Below are 13,258 nucleotides of genomic sequence, written 5' to 3'. Positions count from 1 at the left end.
TGTGGAGTTTGCACATTCTCCCTGTGTCTGTGTGGGTTTCCTCCCACAGTCCAAAGACACGTAGCTTAGGCAGATTGGCCATGGGAAATGTAGGGGTATGGGTGGGTCATTGTGGGCTGAATGGCCTGCTTCCGCACTGTAGGGATTCTATACTGCAATGCTCTCCTCATGTATTCTCCCTCTTCAAAAGCTCTGTTGATCCATCCCTTAACACGAAGGGAGGTGCTAGCCAGGGGGTATTATCACTGGGCCATTGATCCAGATCACCCCAGTAATGTCCTTGGGACCTCAGTTTGAATCCTGCCATGATGGAAGTTGGATGCAATTCTTACATTTTAAAAAGATCTGGAACGAAGAGTCTAATGGTGACTGTGAAACAGGCATCAACTGTTGAGGAAAGCCCCATCTGGTTCACTCCTGTCCTTTAGGGAAGGAAATCTGTCCCCTTTACCTGGTCTGACCTACATGTGACTCCAGACCCACAGCATTGTGGCTTACTCTTAACTGTTCTCTGGGCAATTAGGGATGGGCAATAAATGCTGACCCAGCCAGCCTTTCCCACACCCTCTGTGATCTCGAATTCCCGCCTCTTAAGCAAGCTCTGATTCACATCACTCTGACATTGACGGCTGTCCCTGCAGCTGCCTGGTCCCTGACCTATGGAATTCTCTCCCAAAACCTCTTTACCTCGCTTTACTCCTTGAAGACACTTCATAAGATTTACCTCTTTCACCAGGCTTTTAGTAACCTACATTAATACCACTCTGATTACTTCAGACTTTGTTTCTGTGAAGCTCCTGGTGGGGGTTACACTGATGCAGTTTCACAACTTAGACTCTAAGACTATTGGAGTGAGTGTGTCCTTCATGACTCTCTATTGTCCAAAACTTAAGTTGGACTGTCCATATCATTGAAGAATATAACCCTAACCCTAACCCTAACACCAACCTTCCTAAACTCATGGCTACTTACATTTAGGACAAAGCAGCCGCTTGAGTGGCACCACATCCATAAGCATTCACTCCCTCCACCACCGACGTTCAGTAAGTAACATCTACAAGATGTGCTGCAGATATTCACCAAAGACCCTCAGACAGCACCTTCCAAACCCACGATCCCTTTCATCTCGAAGGACAAAGGGAGCGACAATGAAGGAACAGCAATATGTTCCCATGTCAGGATGGTGAGTGGCTTGGAGGAGAACTTGCAAGGGTCACCATCCCCTGCAAGTTCCCCTTCGAGCCACCCACCATCCTGACTTGGAAATATATCGCCGTTCCTTCAGTGTGGCTGGGTCAGAATCCTGGAATTCCCTCCCTAAGAGCATTGTGGGTCAACCCACAGCACATGGACTGCAGCGGGTCAAGAAGGCAGCTCACCCCCACCTTCTCAAGGGGGCAACTAGGGACGGGTAATAATGGCAGCTAGGTACAGCCAACGAATCCCCACAACCCTCACGAGGAGAACAAAAGTTTGTTTTAGCATATGATGCAAATAGTTTATTTATTGTACTCTGTTAGGTCCACTGTATATTTAGAAAACACTTTCATGTTTAAAGTTTCTTTCACAACCAATGATGTGTAGTTATAATGTTCCATAAACTCTTTTGTCTCAGTGGTCATGTGATTGTCCCGCATGCCTGATAGAGCTCTTCGTGGGGAGTTTAATTTGTAAGCCTTGTGTCAGACATATGTATAATGGGGTCCAGTCAACCTGAACATAACCAGAGGCTCATTGCTGGGTAGGTTGGCCTCAGAGGACACTGATATTGGAGCGGGAGAAAGTGAGGGCTGCAGATGCTGGAGATCAGAGCTGAAAATGTGTTTCTGGAAAAGCGCAGCAGGTCAGGCAGCATCCAAGGAGCAGGAGAATCGACGTTTCGGGCATGAGCCCTTCTTCAGCAATGGAGGTGCAGGTGAATCCGTTGTTATTTCCGCCCATATACATCGTATCATCCATCTTCATTTCCGCCACCTCCAAACGGACCCCACCTCCAGGGATATATTTCCCTCCCCTCCCCTATCAGCGTTCCGAAAAGACCACTCCCTCCGTGACTCCCTGGTCAGGTCCACACCCCACCAACACAAGCTCCACTCCCGGCACCTTACCCTGCAACCGCAAGAAATGCAAAACTTGCACCCACACCTCCCCCCTTACTTCCCTCCAAGGCCCCAAGGGATCCTTCACCTGCACCTCCACACACATCATTTACTGCATCCGCTGCACCCGATGTGGCCTTCTCTATATTGGGGAGACGGGCCACCTACTTGCAGAACGTTTCAGAGAACACCTCTGGGACACCCGGACCAACCAACCCAACCACCCCATGGCTCAACACTTCAACTCCCCCTCCCACTCCAGCAAGGACATGCAGGTCCTTGGACTCCTCCATCGCCAGACCATAGCAACACGACGGCTGGAGGAAGAGTGCCTCATCTTCCGCCTAGGAACCCTCCAACCACAAGGGATGAACTCAGATTTCTCCAGTTTCCTCATTTCCCCTCCCCCCCACCTTGTCTCAGTCCCAACCCTTGAACTCAGCACCACCTTCCTAACCTGCAATCTTCTTCCTGACCTCTCTGCCCCCACCCCACTCCGGCCTATCACCCTCACCTTATCACCCTCACCTTAACCTCCTTCCACCTATCGCATTTCCAACGCCCCTCCCCCAAGTCCCTCCTCCCTACCTTTTATTTTAGCCCGCTTGGCACACCCTCCTCATTCCACCCTCCTTCTTCACTGAAGAAGGGCTCATGCCCAAAACTTCGATTCTCCTGCTCCTTGGATGTTGCCTGACCCGCTGCGCTTTTCCAGCAACACATTTTCAGCTCTGATATTGGAGCACCTATCTTGCAGGATTTATGGGATTTTGTGGAGATATTGCTGATGGTACTTGTCAAGGGGATTTGTTGTAAACTATCCATTTCTCTGATGCATAAAGGAGCTAGTGCTGCAGTCCTGTAGATAATAAGTTCGGTATCAGGTTTGGGGCTGAATTTGACTGTTGATTAAGTGTCAGTTTTAGTGGGTTTCATGGGAGGTTTCTCTTTGTCAATCCTCTTGAGATTTCTCAAGTCATTCTCTGAAAACGGCCTCATTATCTATGTGCCACGTCTCTGTGATATCCCGCTCACGTTATCCTCCCTCTCAACACAGGAGGAAGTGCTCACCCCGGCTGGGACCTGGGGAAATTCCTGGCATCAGCATCAACCACATCCTGACATCCAGCCACAATCAGATTCTGCAAGTTAGGAGCAGCCCTTCACTGCTCACCTGATGGGAGAAAAAGGGCACAGAGGTTGGCACATCATTGTAACTACAAGTGTACATTCACAAACAGACTGCTATTGAGACTGCTACCAAGCTTAAACATGGCCTACACCTGTATAAGGGGGAGCTATATTATTTCCAATGCCTGCGTTCATACAGCAATGCCTCTTTGTTTCGCTGTAGGGATTATCACAAACTGGAAAGCCTTCAAATGGATAAAAACACTCGTAGCCGTGAAAAGAACAGAAGCTGTGTTTGCCTCTGGGAGCAGTCAGGGTCTGCATGGCCTCCGAGCAGTAATCAGGTTATACTCAGTAAGTGACCACAGGAGCAAGCTCCCATCTCCTACAGCCCAGTGGCAATGCTGTCCCGTCTGTCGCTGATATTGCGGAGCTTTGTCACGTCGAAGGTGATGTTCGTCCTGCTCATGGTGTTTATTGCTCTCCTCGAAGACAGCTGCAGTTCACCCAGCACTGAGGAATTTATCCCATCCTCTTGGTGCCGTAACTCTAACCCTAATCCAATATCTAACCCTACCCTTAATCCTAACCCAAATCCTAACCCTAACCCTAAATCTAACCCTAGCCTGAATCCTAACCCTAACCCTAAATCTAATCCTAACCTGAATCCTAACCCTAACCCTTACCCAAATCCTAAACCTAACCCTAATCCTAACCCTAACCTTAAACCTAACCCTAATCCTAACCCTAGCCCTAACCCTAAATCTAACCCTAACGCTAACCCGAATCCTAACCCTAATCCTAATCCTAACCCTAACCCTAACCTTAATCCTAACCCTAACCCTAACCTTAATCCTAACCCTAACTCTAAATCTAACCCTAAACTTAATCCTAAACCTAACCCTAACCCTATCATTGGTAGAATTCTGCAGCATACTCTGTCTAGACTGGACTGCAAGGTTCCCCCTCACTTCTAACCCCTCCCCCACTTCCACCTCTTCCCCCACTTCGGGCGACTGTCTGTGTGAAGTTTGCACGTTCTCCCTGTGTCTGTGTGGGTTTCCACCCACAGTCCAAAGATGTGCAGGTTAGTGTGGATTGACCATGGGCTTTATCGGGTTGGGTAGGGTAGGGTGGAATGCTCTTCGGAGGGTCAATGTGGATATGATGGGCTGAACGGCCTGCTTCTACATTGTAGGGATTCTATGACAGCCTGCACCATGCTGAAGAACCCATATGTGTCCCAACAGTCAGCGAGTTGCTGGGTTTTCTGAGCTCTTTCTGCCTCCTCTCTGGTCTTCAGGTCACAGTTTCTGTGTTGGATCTCATCGAGCTCCTTTCTTTCTTTCTTTCCCTCAGAGAATGGCAATGTTTTTGGTTCAGGAACACCTTGTGCTCAGCAACTGCATAGTTCCTGGCTCCTTCATGTCAACCCAGTCTTGATGTTCCCATCAGACAATAAGGAGCAGAGACAGAAGTAGGCCATCGGCCCCTCAAGCCTGCTCCGCCATTCAATACAATCACGGTCCATCCGACATTCCTCATGTCCACGTTCCTGCCTTTTCCCCGTAACCCTTGATTCCCCGACTGATCAAAAGATTCCATCTGTCTCAGACTTAAATATACACAAGGACTCTGCCAATTCTAAAGGAGCCTGACTCCTTCTGTTGTTGATGATGGATTGAAGGATGGCCAGTCACTGTGGACATGCTGTGGTTCCCCTCTGACAGAAGAAATTTCTCCTCATGTCTGTCTTAAATAGGTGACCCCATATTCTGAGATGATACCCCTCTGGACCTAAACTCTTCCACAAGGGGAAATAATCTTTCTGAGTCTCCCCTACCTACTCAACCCCTCCTCGAAAGTAAAACCCTCCCTATCCCATGGGATCAGCTGAGTGAATCTTTCTTGAGGAGAGTGCAATGCAAAAAGTGTCTGTGATACTGAAGGCACAGGCTCACTGAATAATTTAACTGCATCACATAAATAGGTAAACAAGTTAAGCTCAGTGGAATGATTACATATGGAAAACGTATTGAACCAGACGTCATGGCAACAGGTCCAGACTCCGAGACACATTCACAAACTCTGCCTGCCACACATTGATACTGAATAGTTTATTGTTGATTGTTTCATCGTCAATGCCCAAGGTTATTAACTGCGTTACTGCCAGCTTCAAAGCTTGCTTTTCATATTGCATCCTATCTTTGTTTTTCCAGGGACTGCCTCCAGCAGCAAGATAAGGAGGAGTCCGAAAGAGGCACCGTATCCACTTCACCAATTATTTATGAGAAACGAGATTTGTTTTCGGGTAAATATTGAGCAGAGGAGAGACAAGGGCCGAGTGGGAGAGATTTGGACATTAATTATGGAAACACTGCAGTTTGATTTGTCCATTGAAGTCTTTCAGACCCTTGTTGGCTCCAGCAGATTGTAATTCTGTTCAGAAAATGTCCCAGGCACAGAATTGGATTAAACACATTGAGATTGACCCACATAAAGGGCACATGATCAAAACATACACTGGGAGAATCAAAAAATGAATGAGGTGCAGAGAGGTTTGGAAAGGGAATCCTTGAGGTTTGGTCCCAGGGAGGTGAAGGAACAGCCCGAGGTGTTGGAGTGAAGGGGGTGGCAAATGCAGAATGACACAGAAGAGAGGAAAGCCATTATCTTGGAGAGCTGTAAAGTTGGAGGGAATGTTTGGAAACAAAGATGAAATTCAATAGGTTTGCTCAAATGAGAACCCAAACTGGAGTTACAGAGTCATACAGCAAGGAAACAGACCTGTCGGTAAGGTTTCCCAAAACTGAACAAGTCCCATTTGCCTGCGAGTGGCTCATATCCCTCTAAACCTTTCCTATTAACGTATCTGTCCAAATGTCTTGTAAATGTTACAATTGTACCAGCCTCCATCGCTTCCTGTGGCAGCTCATTCCATACACGCACCACCCTCTGTGTGAAAGAGTTAAGCCTTAGGTCCCTTTTAAATCTTTTCCCTCTCACCTTAAACTTATTTCTTCTAGTTTTGAACTCTCCAAACCTGAGGAAAAAGACATTGACTATTTATCCTATCCATGCTCCTCATGATTTTATAAGCTTCTATATGGTCACCCCTCAGCCTCCAAAACTCCAGGAGAAAAATAGTCCCAGCCTATCCAGCCTCTCCTTACAACTCAAACCTTCCCGTCTCAGTAACATCCTCGTTAATCTTTTTTTACATCCTTTCCAACTTAATAACATCCTTCCTGTAGCAGTGTGACCAGAATTATACACAGTACTCCAATTGTCACCTTACCAATGTCTTGTGCAGCCATAACATAACGTCCCAACTCCTGTACTCAGTGCTCTGACTGATGAAGGCAATTGTGCCAAATGCCTTCTTCGTCACCCTGTCTACCTGTGACACCACTTTCAAGGAACTATGCACCTGCACTCCTAGGTCTCTCTGTTCAACCACAGTCCCCAGGATCCTACATTTAACTGTGTTTGACTAAGTCTGAGGTGTGAATGGAACTAAATACGAGTTTGGACTAAATTATGCTCCCTACATGCCAGCTTCTTTGACCCATTTACCCATCCTCCAGTTAGCAAGCCTTCTTGCCAGCTAAAACACTTTCTCACAATCTACTCTGTCAAAACCCCTCAACATTTCAAACACTTCTTTTAAATTTCCCCATAACCTTCTCGACTCTAAGGGGTAAAAAGTCCCAGTCTTTCCAGACTGAAATCCCTCATCACTTGGTACCATTTGAGAAGAATTTGTGTGAACCTACCAGAGCTAGAATCCCTACATTACAGATAGAGGCCATTTGGCCCATCAAGTGTGCATTGATCCTTCAAAGAGCATTCTGACCTATCCCCATAATGCATGACAATGTAGCATTTTGCAGTGCGGTTCCCCTACTAAATTTACTAATTGTGTTTAACTGACAAGTGGATGGATTTTTGTTTTGTCCCTCCTACAGAGGAAGAGACAAAACTTCTACATTTGGAAAGCAGGTGTAAATTTGACAGATTTTTCCCACGTTATTCCTCATCAGTTAAGATTTGGAAGCATTCCAACTAATTAACAAAACGATGTCCCTCAGCCTGAGCAAGAAGAGTAATTCCAATTCTCAATTCCTTCTCCTGGAAGGTCTGAATCAGTTTAACGGAAAAGTTATGTCTCCGAATCATTACAACAACATCTGATAAAAATGCAAGCCTCCTAATCATCCTTGAGTTTTGTTTGTTTTAAAAGTTCACTCTCTGGATGTGGGACTCTCTGGCAAGGCCAATAAGCAGCAACAACTTGCATTTATTATCCTCAGATACTGAAGCAACTCATGCAGCAAGACTTGAGGAATATCCGAGTTTGGGCTGACATACGGCAAGTGCCACCATAAGTGCCAGGCAATGACTCTCTCCAACGAGAAAGAATCCAACTATCACCTTTTGAGATTCACTCACATTACCATTACTGAATCCCCCACTATCAATATCCTGGGGGTCACCATTGAGAAAGAGTCTAACCATTGCTCCCTTGACATTCAATGGCGCTAGCATCACTGAATCCCCACTGTCAACATTCTGGTGTTTACTATTGACCAGACTCTACTCACTGGAACATAAAGGGTTCTTAAGGGACTTGGCAGGATAGTTGCTGAGAAGAGTTTCCCCTCATGGGAGAGTCTAGGAGAAGAGGGTACAATCTCAGAAATAAGAGTGCAAATGTAAAACTGAGATGAGAAGGAATTTCTTCTCTTTGAAGGTTGTGAGTCTTTTTTGCTAAGAGAGCTTTGGGGGCAGAGTCCTTGAAAATATTTAAGGGTGAGACAGATTCTTGATCATTCGGAGAATCCAAGGTTACAGAGAAAGAGCAGGAAAGTGGATGTGAGGAATGTTGAATCAACGATCTTCCTAATGAATGGCAGAGAAGGCTCAAGGGGCTGAATGGCCTCCTCCTGTTTTTATTTCTTACCATCTTATAGAAACTGAGCTGGGCCTGTTACATTAACATAGCGGCCTCAACACCAGGTCAGAATCTTGGAATCCTGTAGCGAACAACTCCTGACTCTCCAAAGTCTGTCCACCATCTACAAGGCACAAGTCAGGAGTGTGATGAAATGTTGCCTTTTGGCTGGTCGGGTGCATCTCTAACATTACTCAAAAAGCTTGATACCATCCAGGACAAAACACAGTGGCATATCATCTAGCAGCTTAAACATCCACTCCTTCTACCACCGACGCTCAGTCGCAGCAGTGTGTACCATCTACAAGAAGCACTGCAGAAACTCACCAAAGATCCTCAGACAGCACCTTCCAAACCCTGAACTCTGCCGCCTACACCCTCAAAAAACTCTGATAATCTACAGTCAATGGATCAGATCTAAGCTCTACAGTCTACCACACCCAGGTGTGAATGTCGGTGGACAATTAAGCAACTCACTGGAGGAGGAGGCTTCCACAAATATCCCCATCCTCAATGATGGAGGAACACAGCACATCGGGGCAAGAGATAAGGTACAGCAATCTTCAGTCAGATGTGCCAAGTGGATGATCCATCTCAGCCTTCTCCAGTGGTCCCCACCATCACAGATACCAGTCTCCAGCCAATTCAATTCACTCCATGTGATATCAAGCAACGGTTCAAGACACTGGATACTGCAAAAGCTATGGGCCCTAACAATTTTCCAGCAATAGTACTGAAGACTTGTGCTCCCCTAGCCAAGCTGTTCCAGTATAGTTACAACACTGGCATCTACCTGGCAATGTGGAAAATTTCTCAAGTATATCCTGTACACAAAAAGTAGGACAAATGCCGCCCCATCAGTCTACTCTCAATCCTCAGTAAAGTGATGGAAGGTGTCATCTTCAATGCTAACAAGCAGCACCTGCTCAGCAAAAACCTGCTCAGTGACGCCCAGTGTGGGTTCCCCCAGGGTCACTCAGCTCCTGACCTCATTACAGCCTTGGGTCAAACATGGACAAAAGAGCTGAATTCCAGAGGGGAGGGGAGAGGGACAGCCCTTGACATCAAGGCTGGATTCAACCGAGTGTGACATCAAGGATTCCAGGGGGAACTGGAACCAATGGGCATTGGGGAGGCAAACTCTCTGCTGGTTGGAGTCATACCTGGCGTATAGGGGGATGGTAGTGGTTGTCGGAGGTCAGTCATCTGGGCTGCAGGACATCTCTGCAGGAGCTCCTCAGGGAGATATTTTCAATCATCATGTCCAGTCATGTTAAGGTACATCTTTAGAGAAGGTGCAACTTGAAATGGGCCTTCTGACCCAGAGTTAGGGATATTATCACTGGGCCACAAGAGGCCCCACAAGTTCCTCGGGGTATTGTCCTAGGCCCAACCACCTTCAACTCTTTCAGACATGACCTTCCCTCTGCTATAATGACTTATTTGGGTAATGCACTGAAAATTCAGTTACAAAAGTTAAAGATTTTCTGAAGTGAGGTAAATGCATGAATTTACCTGATTTTCAGGCCCAGTTTGACCGAAGTAGGGTTTTGTACTGAACAATGATCATTATTTATTAGAAATAATTAGCTCTAGCTAAACAATCGACATATGACACGACTAAATAAAACTCTAGTCCCATTATAAATTCCCAATTACACATCCCCCTGGACAGACAGACAAACTGTCAGGGTCAAAGAGACCAAGATAGAAGAGGACAAAGTCATGGTCTCCTTCAATGTAACAGCCCTAATCACATCAATTAACATCAGCCTGGCCAAAGAAACACTGACCTGAATGGAATGAGCTGCCAGAGGAAATGGTGGAGGCTGGTACAATTGCAACATTTAAAAGGCACTGGATGGATATATGAATAGGAAGGGTTTGGAGAGATATGGGCCGGGTGCTGGCAAGTGTGAGTAGTTTAGATTGGGATATCTGGTCAGCATGGACGGGTTGGACTGAAGGGTCTGTTTTGTGCTGTACATCTCTATGACTCTATGACCAATACCGTACAACCCAGACGGCCTCCTTCTTCAAAGACCGCAATTTCCCCTCAGACGTGACCGATGATGCTCTCCACCGCATCTCCTCCACTTCCCGCTCCTCCACCCTTGAGCTCCGCCCCTCCAGTCGCCACCAGGACAGAACCCCACTGGTCCTCACCTACCACCCCACCAACCTCCATATACATCGTATCATCTGTTGTCATTTCCGCCACCTCCAAATGGACCCCACCACCAGGGATATATTTCCCTCCCCTATTAGCGTTCCGAAAAGACCACTCCCTCCGTGACTCCCTCATCAGGTCTACACCCCCCACCAACCCAACCTCCATCCCGGTACCTTCCCCTGCAACCGCAAGAAATGCAAAACTTCCGCCGACACCTCCCCCCTTACTGCCCTCCAAGGCCCCAAGGGATCCTTCCATATCCGCCACAAATTCACCTGCACCTCCACACACATCATTTACTGCATCCGCTGCACCCGATGTGGCCTCCTCTATATTGGGGAGACAGACCGTTCCTGAAGAAGGGCTAATGCCCGAAACGTCGATTCTCCTGTTCCCTAGATGCTGCCTGACCTGCTGTGCTTCTCCAGCAACACATTTCCATCACAATACAGAGAGGCCTGGATAGAGTGGATGTGGAGAAGATGTTTCCACCAGTAGGAGAGACTAGGACCCCAGGGGCACAGTCTCAGAGTGAAGGGGTGGCCCTTTAGAACTGAGATGAGGAGGAATTTCTTCAGCCAGAGGGTGGGGAATCTATGGAACTCATTGCCACAGAGGGCTGTGGAGGACACTGAAAATATTTAAGACAGCGATAAGTTCCTGATTGGTAAGGCGGTCAAGGGTTACAGTGAGAAGTCAGAAATATATTAGCCATGATGGAATGGGGGAGGAGACTCAATGGACTGAATGGTCTAATTCTGCTTCTATATTTTATTGTGTTAGATTAGATTCCCTACAGTGTGGAAACAGGCCCTTCGGCCCAACCAGTCCACACCGACCCTCTGAAGAGCAACCCATCCAGACCCATCTCCCACCAACCAATGCACCGAACACTATGGGGCAATTTAACTCGGCCAATTCACCTGCACATCTTTGGACTGTGGGAGGAAACCGGAGTACCCGGAGGAAACCCGCATAGACACGGGGAGAATGTGCAAACTCCACACAGACAATCACCCGAGACTGGAATCGAACCTGGGAACCTGGCGCTGTGAGGTTCCACTGAGCTGCCATGCCGCCCCGTTCACTCATTTACAGTCACCTATCATCTGACAAAGACTGGATTTAGTTCACTGTTCGAGAAGGACTATCTGGCTTTTTCTTTCATCTAAAAGAAAATCCTTTACACAAGTAACCAACACCCATCTGTTCCTACTTGAAATCCAAATCCAAATCCAAACAGAAATCAGCCACCTCCCATCACACATATTCTCTCATGGATCATGGGGGTCACTGGCTGGGCCCAGTATTTATTGCCCGTCCCTTGTTGCCCTCTTGAGAAGGTGGGGGTGAGCTGCCTTCTTGACCCGCTGCAGTCCATGTGCTGTAGATAGACCCACATGCCCTTAGGGAGGGAATCCCAGGATTCTGACTCAGTGACACTGAAGGAACGGCGATATATTTCCAAGTCAGGATGGGGAGGGGCTTGGAGGGGAACTTGCAGGGGGTGGTGTTCCCATGTGTAGTGATTGTAACATGGTCATCCAGCTGGATGCCATAGAACAAGAGTTCCCAGACTGGGCCTGTCAATCAGGGAGCCCTGGCTGACATAAACAGGTTACACATCAGGGATACTGACACTCTGGTGCCTGTCTCTACATAAGGCAGTACTGTAGTCAAGGACTGTTCCTGTGTAAATAAAGGGGGACTCAGTGACAGGATACCAATCTCTGTGGAGGAATTATTTCCCAGATATTAGCTGCCCTTGTCCTGTCTAGACTTCAGACGGCAGTTAGATATAACCGAGATTGCTCTGTGTCTGGAGTCACATGTAGGACAGCCTGAGTAAGAGCTGATTTGCCTCTTCCTGTGACTCTACTGGAACCATGTTGACACCGTCTGATAATTTTTTAAGTGTTTGTTAAAACTTCCTGAATAATTAATCCCAGCATTTTCCTGACAATGACTGTCCGTGTAATTGCCTTGTAGTTCTCTTCCTTCCTTTCCATCTCCCCAGCACCTTTTCCTGAAGAATGTTGTTATAGTCCAACTCATCTTTCTTGAATGTAGGTCATTTTGAAAAATTATGATCAGTATTTCTATTGGGTGAGTTTAATGGAGGCATCCGAAGTTTTGCCCGTTGATTGGGGGCAATAATGGTGCAGTTGTTGTGCATAATCTATGCAGCCAAAGCTTAGGATCATCTGTTAATAGGGCAGACAAATAGAATGTTAGCCTTTATAGCATAAGGTTTGGAGTGTGAAAATAATGAAGGTTTGCTAAGATTATACAAAGCACCAACCAGACCAGAGCTGGAATACAGCCAGTTTTTCTATAACGTGATGGCTGTGTTCTTGTGCAACTCCACATTATAGAAAAATCACACTTTAGAAATAACGTTTAAAGTGTTGGTGATGTAATCGCGTTACAGCCAACACAGGTTTTAAAAATTTGCACTTTAGAAACAGTGTCCCCAATTTGTCAATTCGCGATGACGAAACATGTTATAACAGAACAATCTGTCCTGCAAACTCCTGTTTTGGGCCCTTTATTTCAGGAAAGATACATTGGCACCAGGGACAATCCAGAGAATATTCACAAAGATCCAGGCAGTGTTTGTAGATCAATGTAATAGATCTGGTAGCGGCCAATATTTGTCCCTCAACCACAGGGTCATAGAGTCATAGAGATACACAGCACAGAAACAGACTGCAGTCCAATTTGTCCGTGCTGACCAGATATCCTAACCTAATCTAGTCCTATTTGCCAGCACCCGGCCCATATCCCTCTAAACCCTTCCTATTCATATGCCCATCCAGATGCCTTTTAAATGTTGTAATTATACCACTTCTGGGCCAACATGACACCTTTGTTGAAGTTCACTTGAGAATGTAACTTTGA

General features: G+C 46.6%; 1 long non-coding RNA gene across 1 annotated transcript; it reads left to right on the top strand.

The window, feature by feature from the left end:
* Positions 1-3,455: 3,455 nt before the first annotated feature.
* Positions 3,456-7,447, top strand: LOC148147703 (uncharacterized). Its single transcript, XR_015759358.1, has 2 exons — positions 3,456-3,584; positions 7,274-7,447. It is a non-coding gene; the product is annotated as an uncharacterized LOC148147703 (long non-coding RNA).
* The last annotated feature ends 5,811 nt before the right edge of the window (positions 7,448-13,258 follow it).

This window comes from Chiloscyllium plagiosum, unplaced genomic scaffold (assembly GCF_037043375.1).
Source record: "Chiloscyllium plagiosum isolate Xiang-an unplaced genomic scaffold, Cpla_swu_hap1 HiC_scaffold_14, whole genome shotgun sequence".
NCBI lineage: Eukaryota > Metazoa > Chordata > Chondrichthyes > Orectolobiformes > Hemiscylliidae > Chiloscyllium > Chiloscyllium plagiosum.
The sequence above is the reverse complement of the archived record's forward strand: the minus strand, read 5'-3'. Positions and strand labels throughout refer to the sequence as shown.